The sequence below is a fragment of the Prionailurus bengalensis genome, chromosome A3, assembly GCF_016509475.1.
Source record: "Prionailurus bengalensis isolate Pbe53 chromosome A3, Fcat_Pben_1.1_paternal_pri, whole genome shotgun sequence".
Classification (NCBI taxonomy): domain Eukaryota; kingdom Metazoa; phylum Chordata; class Mammalia; order Carnivora; family Felidae; genus Prionailurus; species Prionailurus bengalensis.
This window is the reverse complement of record NC_057354.1, coordinates 113,451,590-113,465,755: the sequence shown is the minus strand read 5'-3', so window position 1 is coordinate 113,465,755 and position 14,166 is coordinate 113,451,590. Positions and strand designations below refer to the sequence as shown.

Below are 14,166 nucleotides of genomic sequence, written 5' to 3'. Positions count from 1 at the left end.
CAAAGCAGGCTCCAGGCTACGAGCTGTCAGCCCAGAGCTGAACGCGGGGCTAGAACTCATGAACCATGAGATCATGACCTGAGCCGAAGTCGGACGTTTAACTGACTGAGCCACCTAGGCGCCCTGCTTATATATTTTTTAATTAATCAGTAGTTGATTCTACAACTGGAATGGCCTTTAGAGTTTATGGAATTTTTGGTGTGTGAAGACAATAAGGACTAGGCTCTAACTTTTAACTTTGACACATTTTGGTTGATTTGATTAAGACAATTTTGGTTTAAAATTTTTTTAAGGTTTATTTATTTTTGAGAGAGAGAGAAAGAGAGAGAGAGAGAGAGAGGCAGAACTTGAGCAAGGGAGGGGCTTAGAGAGAGGGAGACACAGAACCTGAAGCAGGCTCTAGGCTCCAAGCTGTCAGCACAGAGCCCGATGCAGGGCTCGAACCCACAGATCACGAGATCATGACCTAAGCTGAAGTCCGATGCTTAACTGACTGAGCCACCCAGGCTCCCCAAGACATTTTTGGTTTTAAAAAATAGTATTATTCGTGAAAAGGAAGCATCTTCAAAATAAATAATTTAGTTAATATACCTGGTGGAATATAATTCTGAGAGAAATTTTTAGTGCTTTTAATATAAAAATCTTGATCCTCTAAGTTGACATTTATCAGGTCTATTTTAAGGCCTTCTTAAGGCCATAGACCTTTGTATTGATTTCAGGTCAGTTTTGGGAAAATGACTGAAAATATATAGTAAAATGAATAATTTTTCCAAACCCAATAATCCCAGTTTTGGATATCTATACTTTGGAATTAAAAGCACCAGAAGCTAAAGATAAACATACAAGGATGTTTAGTGCAACATTGCTTAGAGAAGCACAGAACTGGGAGCATCTAGAATGTTCATTCATAGGGTGAATAAAATATGATATACACTGTGGAGAAGTATGCAGCTATTAAAGAGTACAAATTAAATTATATTATTGACCTTGGAGCCAATATATGTGTTCATGATACATTAAGGGGAAAAATCAAATACAGATTCTTTTTGTAATGGAAAGAATAGAACCCCATACATCTATGTATGTAGCAATACATTTTTTGTAGGTGTGTATTATCTTGGCAAGATGGGAGTGAATAGGAGAGAGAGGTTACTAAAATTTTCTTTATGTCTATCTCTATATCATTTGATTTGCTACAATGAGCAAATTTCTTTCTAAACTTAAATATTTTGGAAAGTAAAAAAGAAACATAGGAGTCTTGCTCTTCCAATTTTGCAAAAGGAAACAAGACTATTCTTCTATGTGATAATGCAGTTATTCTGACCATTAGAATAGAAATTGAAGAAGAATTTATAGGCATTCAAATACCTATCAAAGCATCATCATGTAGGCTAGTATTTTTCAACTGTTTTAGCCTGAGCTCCCCTGCATTTGACTGCGCCCTCCCATGTGTTTATCTCCAGGAGCCAAGAAGTTTTCCAGAGTTCTTACTTCCTATGGCTATAAAGAAACAACACCTACCTCTCATTTCTGACCTCTCCCCTTCACCTGCCTCTCAATTAGAGAGTTTTAGTACAGCACTTTTGGTCTACTGCTTTTCACTAATAAGAGTGGCAATCACAAAGATGAGCCCTGAGAACAAAAACTTCCTGTTTAATTAAAACATGAAGGAAAACTGGAAATTTTCATACCACTTTTTTTTTTTTATGTGCTTCTTAGAGTGCTTTCTTAGTTTACCCCCTCTGGTCTACAAATGAGAAAATCTGGTTGCAGTAATATTAGATTCTCATTACTCAGTGGGTTCCTGCTCTGTCTGTGGTCACCTTGTGTGCTCCCAGGCAGTCATGATGAAGAACATCTTATCCAAAGGCTTTCTATACACAAAGGGTGTGAGTAACCCCAAGACTGCAGCCAAGAGTTTGAGCAAACACAGTGTAAGAAAATCATGGCGATGTTTAGTGGAGTGTGTGATAAAAGGAATGAAACTTTAGGAAAGGATATGGAAATGAGGTTAGAAGCTCAGTCCTCACAGATTTATAACCTAGAGGTGGTGACGGTTGGATTAAAACGTGAGCAAGTAGTTTGGCACGAAGGACTGGAAAACAGGACTTGCAGTTAGCTAGCTGGGTTTGGATAATGTGATAAAGCGAAGAGCGGAAGCGATTACATAGAACATTGACATTGTTTAGAATTATAGGTTTCCCCAGCTATTCAAAAGGAGAGCATTCCTATGAAACCTTTTGTAAGCCAAAAATGGCGTAAAGCAATGAAGCACTTACCACTAACGTATATGGAAAACTTTTCGAACGTTCCCACACTCCAAAAATAACTCTCTTAGGCTTTTCTGATACCACATCTTACTAATGGATGCACAAAATAAATCGAGAAAAAACACAGGCTCACGGAGGCAGTTCAAAACTGCGGCAGCAGCTTGATACTGAGATGCTGGAGGCAGTTCCCGGGGAAGGAGCTGGGCAGTGCAATCTTACGCGCTGCACTGCCCCTGTAAAGGCAATGTGCCAAATGCTGAACACCATTTTCGCTTCTCACTTTTTTTGGATTTCTGTTGGTAAGCAAAAGGAGGTGCTAATGTAGCTCTTTTGTAAAAGTGAAGTGGCATAACCTGAACTTTCAAAACGTTGGTGGCCCGCACGCACAATGTTAGCGGATGGATTTAGTATCAAAATAATATGGCTGTTTTATAATTACAACCATGGTGTAGCGATTCCTTCCTTTGTACACTGAGCATCATCTTCCAGCCAAGGCTCGTGGGCTTTGGCATGAACCCAGTACAGTTCAGCAGACTCAGAGAGTGGAGGATGGGGAGAGGGAGGCAAGGGGGTGCCTCCAGTTCACAAATGAGAAAAAGAGGATTTGGAGCTCCTAACTGTGCTTTTCCTCTGATGCCTGCAAAGATCAAATTGTGCCCACCCCGTGTATTTCGTTATCACATATTTCGAGAAGAAAAATTTTAATTTTTTTTGGTCTCATTTTCCCTGAATCAGCTTTGTATTTTCTGCTTTGAAATAGCAACGATGCTGAAACTTGGATAGAAAGGAAATTATAAATCTGAAATTGCCTTTCTATTATTTTCTGTACACTAAATGATTCTCACAAAAAAATGCACAGAGGCAGGCTTAGGAAATTGTTTTTTTCCTCTAAGCAACTTCTTTAAGAAGTAAAGCAGTCCTGGAAGCAGCAGTGGCATTGTGGAAGATTGAGATTCAGATTGACCACTAGTCTGTGGTTGATAGGGGTGCGATCCTCAAATCTGAATGCCAGTTGGTGTCAAATCAGGGTTTAGAAACAAAACTACTGGAAAAGTTTGTTACGGAAGTAATTATGCTAAGTAAGGTGGTTTGTGTTGAGGGTGCTAACCTTTCCTTCTTGTGTTTACTGAATCCAGCTTCAGCTGGAAAGCTAGCCTAGTTTAAGAAGGTGATTTGATGGAGGGAAAAAAAAATCTGCCATAAAGGTAAATTTAAATTAATTAGATTAAGTGAACACAACTTTAGCAATATGTAATAGGGTTTTAAAAACACAAATGAAATTTTACAAAAAGGGAGAGAGAAGAGAGATAAAATATAGGAAAAAGAAAGAGACTAAAAGTAGAAGTCCATTTTTAACCTGGGCTGGTTTGTCCAGAAATTTGGGGATTTCTCCAGAGATGCTGAAGAAGGGGGGCAGGGTGCTGAGACTGGGCTGTGGGAGCAGTTTCTGGTGGAGGCTGTCCCCTTTTTTCAATCTCCTTTTTATTTTTATGCAGCCAGTCTCCAGTTTCTGAATGGCTTGTGTTCAAAAGGTTCCCTTGTAAATCCATAAATTACAACTACTGTTGTAATACCAATAATTAGACCCCAAAGTGCATTACAGTTGACTTGGCTATTGCACATGAGTGTAAGCAGGTTTAACTAGAGAAGGATGGGCCAGTCTATGAAAATTTCTGTGGCCCCTAAATCATTTGGTGGGTGGGAGGTGGTGCTAAATGTGGAGGGTTTTGGAGTCAGATTGACCTGGGTTCTTTTACATCCACATTTCTCTTTCTCTGCTGCTCACGGGTTGTGGGCAGGCTAGTTAATCTCATTAAAGGTCATCATCAGGGGTGATAATAGCATCTCCTTAGAGCTTTGTTGTCAGAATTCAATGAGTATTGTGCACAGATGTTAGCTTGTTATATATTAATACTACATTAGTATAAAATGTTACAGTATTAATAGATACTAATTGGTATGATATATGATCATTATTATTCCTTATATATGGCTTTCTGCATACTCCCCTTTTCTCCTAGAGAGATTATAACCTTTGAGAGTAGAGAGTTTCGTTGGGTATTTTGGTGAGTCTTAAATGCAATGCACTTTGAGCATAGACCCTAGATGTGTTCATTTGTTGACAATGATTTACTTTGTTCAAGGGCTTTAGAGACTAAAACTCTCCACTTTGATTTTTCCACATTTTCTTTCTCTTTGTTACAGGCATGTAGTGAACACAATTCTTATGATAACTCATTGTGCCTGGGTATTTATTTTGGCTCAAGGGAAAGAAAAGGGGAAGAGCAAGAGTGAGAGAGAAAATTCCCCATGATACCTAGACAGATGTTAGAAGAAAAAAGAAGAGAGAAGGAATCCAAAAAATGTATGTATTTAAGAAAGAGAAGACTGGGTAGAATTTGCCAAACTTGAGAAGTAAGAAAGTAATGTTGTGTACGCGGTCCCCTGAAAGGAAATGGAGGTGGGGGTGGGGATACAATATGGCCTTAGTACCTCAATTGACCAGCAGGTGGTGTGTCACCAACTCGGAGCAGCTTGTTTGGAATTTGGCACAAGGCAGACAGATAGATGGGCAGCTTCGGCAGGGGGCAGCTGGCAGAAGAGGTTCCTACTCTCTGAGCATGTGTACATGGGATGGGTACCATTAAGGAATTTCTACCTAAGGGAATGCCTCGTGTAGGCATAGAGGCCCATCAAGGCATCTCTGAGAGACGGAATCCAGCTGCTCAAGCAACACCATACTTCTTTCCTCTTCCCGCATCCTTTGAACCTGGTGGTTCCACTACTTTCAGTGATTTGCTATTGAATATTGGGTCCAGGACCAGAAGGGTAGAGAATTGAGACTCGGTTGGGAAGATATGTGTAGTTTTATTAATGGATGGTGAGACTTTGCTGCTCTTGGTCCTTTTTTCTTGATCACATTTCTTGACAATGGCTTTCTCCTCTTTGTGGAGATAATTAAAACATTTAAGGATGATTGCATGTCTCTTTATATAAAAAAGATGTCATTTAAAAATGAACAACTGGGGGTGCCTCGGTGACTTAGTTGAGCGTCCGAGTTCGGCTCAGGTTCCATGGGTTCCAGCCCCACGTCAGGCTCTGTGCTGATGGCTCAGAGCCTGGAGCCAGCTTCGGATTCTGTGTCTCCCTCTCTCTCTGAGCCTCCCCCCTCGTGCTGTCTCTCTCTCTCTCTCTGTAAATAATGAATAAACGTTAAAAAAATTAAAAATGAATAACTGATACACATTTATAACAGAAACAGTAGAAAAAAGGCGATAAGTGCAAAGGGGTTGGAAAACACTGACCCCAGTTCCCAAAGATAATCACTATTAAAAACTTGATATATAGTTGACCCTTGAACAACACAGGTTTGAACCCACTTGCATGTGGATTTTTATCAATAAATACAGCACTCTAAATGTATTTTCTTTATTATTTTCTTAATAGCATTTTCTTTTCTCTAGCTTACTTTATGGTAAGAATACAGTATATAATGCATCTACAATGCAAAATATGTGTTAATTGGCTGTTTATGTTATGAGAAAGGCTTCCAGTCAACAGAAGTCTATTAGTCATTAAGGTTTGGGGCAGTCAAAAGTTAAATAAGGATTTTCGACTGCATGGGGGGTTGGCACCCCTCACCCCTGTGTGGTTCAAATGTCCGCTGTATAACATTTCAGACTTTTACATATGTTCACATGGTTTTTTTAGAAAAATGAGATCATACTGAATAAACTGTTTTATATCTTGTGTTTTCCGCTTAAGCTATGCTGAATATTTTTCTGTGTTAATATACTGCAACAACATTACTTTATAATGATTGTGTAGTGCTAAATCTTACAAATGTATAGTAATTTATTCAACTATTTTTGGTACACAGATTGTTTCTAATTTTTCACTAGTATAAACAATGCTGTGAGAAACATTCCTGCACATATGAAAATCAATATTATTTTCTAGGGATATATTTCTAGGACAGGAACTGATGAATTAAAGGGTATACATATTTTAAAAAGCTTTTGCTACATATCACAAAGTTATCTTTCTTACAGCTGGTACCAATTTATACTCTTGCCCCCAGAGTATAAAGGTGCCATTTTCCAAAACCTCCTGCCAGCATTGGGAATTATTGATTTTTTAATCTTTGTTATGTTTAGAAATACTAAATAGTATCCTACCATTTATTTAATTTGTACTCCATTTTAGGAAGCTGATTTTTATTTATACTGGTCATTTATATTTCTTTACTTGAAAAGAGATTCTTTTTTTAAAATTTATTTATTTTGAGAGAGAAAGAAACTGAAAGTGGGGGAGGGCAGAAAGGAGAGAAAGAGAGAGAGAGAGAATCTCGAATAGGCTCTGAGGTGTCAGCAGAGCCCAATGCAGGGCTCGAACCCATGAACAGAGAAATCATGACCTGAGCTGAAGTCGGATGCTTAACCGACTGAGCCACCCAGGTGCCCCAATATATTTCTTTACTTGTAAAGTCTTTTTTTAAATGTTTATTTATTTTTGAGAGAGAGAGAGAGACAGAGCATGAGCAGGGGAGGGGCAGAGAGAGAGAGGGAGACACAGAATCCAAAGCAGGCTCCAGGCCCGAGCTGTCAGCACAGTGCCTGACGGGGCTCAAACTCACAAACCGTGAGATCATGACCTGAGCCGAAGTCGAACACTCAACCGACTGACCCACCCAGGCACCCCACTTGTAAAGTCTTTATCATATTCTTTGCCAAGTTGTTAATTATAAACACTACTTATATGTTAAGGCCATTAACCCTTTACCATACAGGTTTCATGTTTTAATCTCATTCTGTCATTTGTGATTTAATTTTGTTTATAGTAGGGTTATTTTTGACATACATAAATTTTACATTTTAGTTATTTAAATATTTAAAACTTTTTTAATTGGCTTCAGCTTTTGTGATCATAATTAAAATAAAACAATTTTCATGATGAAAGTATTTAACCATGATTAAAATAATTTTCAGATTATAAAAACAATCACATGATTTTCTTCAAATCTGTGTGTGGTCTTATTTTCACATTTAGCTCTTTTGCCCACTAGGCATTTACTTTGTATATGGTGTGAGGTAATAATTGCATCTTTAATTTTTCCTAATACTTAATTATTCAACCAGCTATTAAATAATCCATTCTTTTCCCACTGGGTTTAAATATCATATTTAACAAATAAACATTTTATTTTTTTAATATTTTTTTTTTCATTTTTGAGAGAGAGAGAGAGAGAGCCTGAGCAGGGGAGGGGCAGAGAGAGAGGGAGACATAGAATCTGAAGCAGGCTCCAGGCTCTGAGCTGTCAGCACAGAGCCCAATGCGGAGTTGAACTCATGAGCTGAGATCATGACCTGAGCCAAAGTCAGACACCTAACCGAGTGAGTCATCCAGGCACCCCAACAAACATTTTAATATAGTACTTGTATTTATATTTTCTGGCTTTCTGTTCTGTTTCATTGCTCTGCCTCTTTTAGCAACAGAATCAAATCTTTAATCCTTTTTTTTTTTTTTTAGTTTATTTATTTTGAGAGAGAGAGCGTGTGCACACAAGTGGGGGAGGGGCAGAGAGAAAGAGAGAGAGAGAGAGAGAGAGAGAGAGAGAGAGAGAGAGAGAGAGAGAGAATTCCAAGCAGGTTCCTCACTGTCAGTGCAGAGTCCCACATGGGGCTCAAACCCACTAATCATGAGATCATGACCTGAGCGGAGATAATGACCTGAGCTGAAATCAAGAGTGGGACACTTAACTGACTGAGCCGTGCAGGTGTGCCCAAACTTCTAATTCTTGATGTTTTCAGCCTACTTAATACCCAGTACCCCCCACTCACTGTTGTTTTATAAACTTCTCTTTTAAAAAAAATTTTCAGGTTTTTTTCTTTCAAATAAACTTCAGGATTTCTTTTTGATCTGTTTTTTTAAAATTTCTGGCATTTTAATCTAACTGTAATTACATTTATAAATTAAATAGAGGAGAATCAACATCCGTACAATGTTGAGTCTTCCAGTCTTGGAAAATCGTATAATGATCCATTTATTGAAATGTTTTTTTATTTTTTCAGTAGAGTTTCATACATTTATTTATATATTCTTCATTTTTCTTGTTTTTCCTAGAAATTTTGTTATTGTTGCTATTGTGAATAAGATTTTTTTTTCCTGATGTTTTCTAACAGTTTTAGGCTATTATGTGGGGCACTCAATTAACTTTATTTTGTGACTGTTCACCTCACTGACATTTCTAATTATTTAAAACAGTTTTAGAAGTTGAATCTATTAAGGGATTATAACATATGCAAGTTAGATAATTTTGTCTCTTGCTTTCTCATAGTTCTTTAGTTTTGTTGTTGTTGTTGTCGTCTAGTTGTCTTGGCTTGAATGTCCAGAATAGTGCTAAATGATACTAGTGACAATGAGCATCATTTTTTGTTCCTGATTTTAACGTTAACACCTCTAGGACTACACCATGAGGTATGATGCCTGTGTTTGGTTTGGGGTAATCTTGATCATGCCAGGAAAAATCGTCCTAACTCCATTTCATTAATTAAAAAAAAAACTGATATTGAATTTTATCAAAAGTCTTTTCAAGAGTACCTACTGTGCTAATTCCAAGACTTTTTCCTATCACGGCATCTTAAATATTGAGATTATTCACATCTCTATGGTAAACTATGTTTATATGTGAGGTTCGTCTATGGTTTCCATTATTAATCAGTTTGTTTTTACATCAGGGGTATTATGTTAGATTTCTGTTACTTTTGCACATTTGAACATTTTATACAGCCAGGAAATTATCTGTGGCTTGAAACTCAGGGAGAACTTAATTGTGTAAATAATTTGGACTAAAAACTTTCCTCGGGAACAATTTCTCAATACCTTTTCCATTGTTCCGTGATTATTGATCTGTTGTTTTTCAGCTTTTTGAGTTAGTTTTCTTCTAATTAACTCTTTTGGCTCTACTTACAATATTTGGTGTGGTATTCTCATTACTGAAAACTTCTAAGCATTTGATAATTGCCTTTTTGTTTTTTTCTCAATCACTGATTTTTCCATTTTTTTAATGTTTATTTATCTTTGGGAGAGAGACAGTAAGCAGGAGAGGGGCAGAGAGAGAGACACACACAGCATCTGGAGTAGGCTTCAGGCTCTGGGCTGTCAGCACAGAGCCCTACTAGGGGCTCAAACCCACCAGCCACGAGATTGTGACCTGAGCCAGAGTTGGATGCTTAACCAACTGAGCCACCCAGGCACCCCCCAATGCATTATTTTTTGAAAGAAGAGTTATATAATTTTTCCAAGAGCCTTGCTCTTTTTTGACTTATACTTTTGCAATTATATTATAGTTTTATTCCAGTCTGGTCATAGATTGTGGTGAAAATAATTTCTTTTGGGTGCAAATAACTTACAATTTTTGGGTGGCCTAATATAAAATTGGTTTTTGTAAACTTTTCTCATATCTTTTCTGAGCAGAATAAACAGAAGACCTTTCTCTTTAATCATTCATTTATTCAGTCAGCATTGTTTCAGCTATGTGTCTCCTGCAAGAGTCAGGCATGGTATTAGGCACTGCAGGATATAAAATGAACAAGTCACAAGCTTTCTTTAAGGTTGTCAAAGTTTGGATGGGACATAGATACATTAAGACCTAATTTGACACAGACAAAGAAATGCAATGGTAGCAGAATTTACAAAAGAAGGGCTTGAACCCTATCACAGCTTCTGGGAATGCAAAGATGCCTACGATTCTACCATGGTTTTGGGGAAGCTTTCAGCACGAAAGTGTAAAAAAATAAATGAATTAGTTAAGGTCAGAGGCAGACTTTTGGAGGCCAGACAATTAACTAGGAAACCACTGTCATCATTCAGTAATAAATTAAGACGTGTAAAAACTGTTAGGAAACAGGAAGAAAAGAGGGGATTTTCACATGTGAGGGCGGCAGGTATTAGAAGAGTCCACACAGGAGGCTGAAGGAGGTCGAAGTGAAATGTTGCAGAAGCCACAAGAGGACACATTTGGGAATTCTTGGCCACTTAGGTTAAGTGCAGCTGAGAGGTCAAGTAAGATAAAAGCAAAAATGTGTCCAGTAGCATCAGTCTTTGGTGACTAGGGGAAAGCAGTTTCAGTAAAGTTGGGAGAAAGAAGCCAGACTATAAGCAGATATCAATGTAAATGGCTCGTGAAGATGATGGAGGCATGAGGTGTTTCTCCAGAAGCTTAGCTGTGAAGGGAATGAGCGGGTTAGGGCAACAATGAAAGGAGCAAAGGATCAAAACAAATGGCTTTTAAGACGTAAAAATAATGTGAGCATATTTGGTTAATGAGGAAGGTGAGTGGACAGGGAGAGAAGGCATGATTGTTGGCCAAAGGATCCTGAACAGGTAGGGGTCCCAGGGTGAGACACAAAGCCCGAGGGCTGATGGCCTTTGATGGAAGGAGGGCTCTTTTTTTTTTAGTTGAAGGAGATGATTGGTACCCGTAGGCATTTGGGACAGAGAGGTGGGGTCTCCTCATTTCTTTGCAAGGCTGAGTGTGTTTGTGGAACCTCAGTTATACTGCTGGATATTGTCAGAAGGGTCCAGGGTCTTGTTCTGCACTGACAGTTCACTTTATATGTACGATTTGGGGTCCGTCCCTTCTTCTCATAGAAATGAGAGAACTTTTATGCTTGCCTTTCTTGAGGCTGTCTCTCTCTCTCTCTCTCTCTCTCTCTCTCTCTCTCTCTCTGATGTTTTATTTATTTTTGAGGGAGAGAGCATGAGTAAGGGAGGGACAGAGAGAGATGATCTGAAGCTGGCTCTGTGCTGACAGCAGCCAGCCCGATGCGGGGCTTGAACTCATGAACCGTGAGATCATGACCTGAGCTGAGTGGTATGCTCAACTGACTGAGCCACCTAGGCACCCTGAGACTGTTTTTTGAAGGATTTTCCAGAAGTCTCTGTCTCATTAACTATGTGGTATGCAATAGACCATCAGAATAACACTGTTAGTTGCAAATAAAGTGATTGATGGATGTCATAAGATCACAAAAGTTTCCAATAAGTAAATCAAAATAACATTTCACATCTTCAATAAGCCTCCTTTTCTGTGTCTGATTAATGATTGTCACACGAGGAGAAAGTTTTATGAAGGTGACATATTTTAGCACACTGTATTTTGATATCTGTAGTTTATTACTAACTTTGAACTACAGGGGATTGTTTTAAGGCTTGCAAAAAATTTCTGGATTTACACTTTGGACATTCACATGTTGGTAGCAAATTAGTCCCCTGAAAAATTGGCAAGCCTGAGGAGTTTTGGTCTTTGTTATTCTGGAAAAACACTCTATCCTCTGCATGGAGGGAACTTCTGGTTTAATTCTGTAAATAATTATGAGACAAAACCCGCATATGAAAGATTTCCCACATAAACTCCTCTATTGAGTAAGAGCTCACTTACTAAAAATCAAGGTTGACAGTTTAACAGGCTCATTATGGTTCAGAAATCCCCTGGGACATTTTAACCTTTTAAAATCTTTTTTGGATGTTCATTTTGCCAAATGAGCTGACTCCCTGCCGTATCTCCATTCTGCCCTGCTTGGGCTCTGATCTTAGAAAGTGTCACTCTTACTATAGCAATAAGTCAGGCACTACCCAAAGTCAGTCCGCAGGCTTTCCTCAGAGAGGAAGATGAAGAGGACGGGGTGGGGAAATCTGCTAAGGTGAGAGGTCTGAATTCAGCTATGTGCCCAGATGGTCTGGCACCTTCCTGAGCAGCACAGGAAACAGCACGTTGGTTCAACTTCCTTGCGCCAAAGGGGGCAGCAGCACATCTATAAAATGGCTTGTACATTTTGTGATCATTTCTGTTTCCACTCTGATTCCCTGGCTGATCATCTCAGTGGCTCTGCTGTGCCCCTGAACGTTGGTACAATCCAACAGATAACTAGAATGTCCGGAGGTTTGGTTTTAAGCTACCTGCAGTCGTTTCCAATGGCTGTCTAGACGAAGCTGTTTCTGATATTCTCCATTAACCCTCACACGTCTGCCCCTCAGCATCACTTGGCACAGCAGCCCTGGCCTTTGCAGTTAAACTTAAGCATTCTTAGACAGTCTGCTTTCCTCAGAACAGGCTGCCTTGTTAACAGCTCTACCTCCAAAGTGAGCCCAGGATGCGGAGAAAACGAAACCAAGATGGAGCACTGCTTTGCTGTATTCCCGGGGGCACCTGGGACGCAGCACCGTTTCCACCTGCTAGGCCGTTCTGTGCTTCCTTCCTTGCTGTTCTAGAGCCCCAGTGAAGACCTGAGTGAGAGGGCAGAGCACAGGGACTGCCAGCCTCCCCCTATCCCACCCCCATCAGCCCTACCCCACCCCCATCAACTTTCCACTTGCAGTGACCTGCCCTCCAGGGTGACTTATCAGATGTTTGGGGTTTGCCACTAAAAGAAAACAAACGGTGGAATGTCCTGCCCTGCGTGCTAATGAAACGGCTGAGCCAGCTCAGGGGTTATGAGGTTTGCGAATTAGGAGAATAATGATCTTCAGTTTCTGACCTCCTGGCACAGGCGGCAGTATTTATCAGGAGGCGCATGTGACTGGTTAAGAGACAGAGCCCCAGCTTGGAGGAAACAGCTGCTTGCGGCATGCTCCTGCATTTGGCAGCTGGACAGGCAGGGTGCTGATGTGAGGACTAGGCGACAGAACCGCCCCAGTAAGTAACTGGAGAACTTTTTCGTGTGTGTGTGTGTGTGTGTGTGTGTGTGTGTGTGCGCGTTTTGTAAGGCACTGACAATTTTTAATTTTGATTTTGGTTTCCCTCTGGCACTAAAGGAGGTATATTATTTGTGTTATTTGTGTTGTCTGTTGGCAATAGCCATTTGTATTTTTACTGATTTTTTTTTTTTTTAGAACCTGTCATTTGCAGCAATGTTTTCTGACTTAAAGTGTGAATGAGGCATACTGCTTGATTCCTATCTAGGAAAACAGCAAGTTGATTTCCTGGTGTCTGGGATGTTCATGATCCGTGGTGTTTAGGTTCAAAGTCAAGTTTGAGATTATGAGGTGGAGAGTGTATTAAAGTGAATTGATGACTAGGTTTGATTTTAATCAATTTTTACCGTTGAAGCTTGCAAAATAGTGTTTTGAGAAATTTGTATGTCTGCCTTGACCATTTCTACTCAACTTTGAAAACTCTTTCATTTAACAATGCATAACAATCTGCAATATAGAAAACTAACAAAATAATATTGAGATTTAGATTAGAAAGCATGTTTGGGTTTCAGGCAAGCTTCATAACTCATCAAAGACATATTTTCTAGCTCTTCTCTTGAACGAGCTTTTTCAACTTTGTTGCTTTGACGCTGAATTTTTTAGTCACCCCTGGTCTTCCTTACTTTAGATAAAGGAAAGTTAGTGTTTTGATGATGCTCAGTGTCCTTCCTCTTGCCTGGATTATTAAAAAATGTTACCTGAAGTTGATTATCAACTCTGGGGGCAGAGGGGAGGGCTTCCAAATAGCTGAGATCTCTTCTTTCTCAGGTTCATTCAGTGGTGCTGGGGCTTGCTCTTAGGAGAGCACAGAGCAGGCATTATGCTGGAATGGATGTGTTGTTTGGAGACTTTTGTCCTTCTGGGGTAGTCACCAGCCAGAATGTTTCAGAAAGGAAAAGGGGAAAGGGAGAGGACAGCACCCGTAATGGATGAGGTAAACCTCTGGAAGTGACAGGTCTCTGAATCAGAGCATTGAGCGAGATAACCAAATCAGTTCCTTTTTCTGGATTGCCTGGACATTAAGGAAGGTGGGGGGAGGGGGAGTAGGTTGTTTTGATTTGAATTCTTACCAAACAGTTATTTTGCTTGTGACGAGTACAGGGCACCCTGAAGTGTGTTTGCTTCTCCAGGTGACGGATGG

At 39.5% G+C, this 14,166-nt stretch overlaps 1 protein-coding gene across 6 annotated transcripts in view; it reads left to right on the top strand.

Annotated features, from left to right (window-relative positions):
• The window catches only part of RASGRP3 (RAS guanyl releasing protein 3), a 105,462-nt gene that overhangs the window by 17,982 nt on the left and 73,314 nt on the right, over positions 1–14,166 (top strand). For 2 of the 6 annotated variants that reach the window (XM_043553201.1, XM_043553200.1), the window contains exon 1: positions 12,683–12,966. The exons of the other annotated variants lie outside the window; for them this stretch is intronic. The gene's annotated coding sequence lies outside the window, so the exon portion shown is untranslated. Of the gene's footprint in view, positions 1–12,682; positions 12,967–14,166 lie in introns of those variants that run through there. 6 annotated transcript variants of the gene reach the window in all.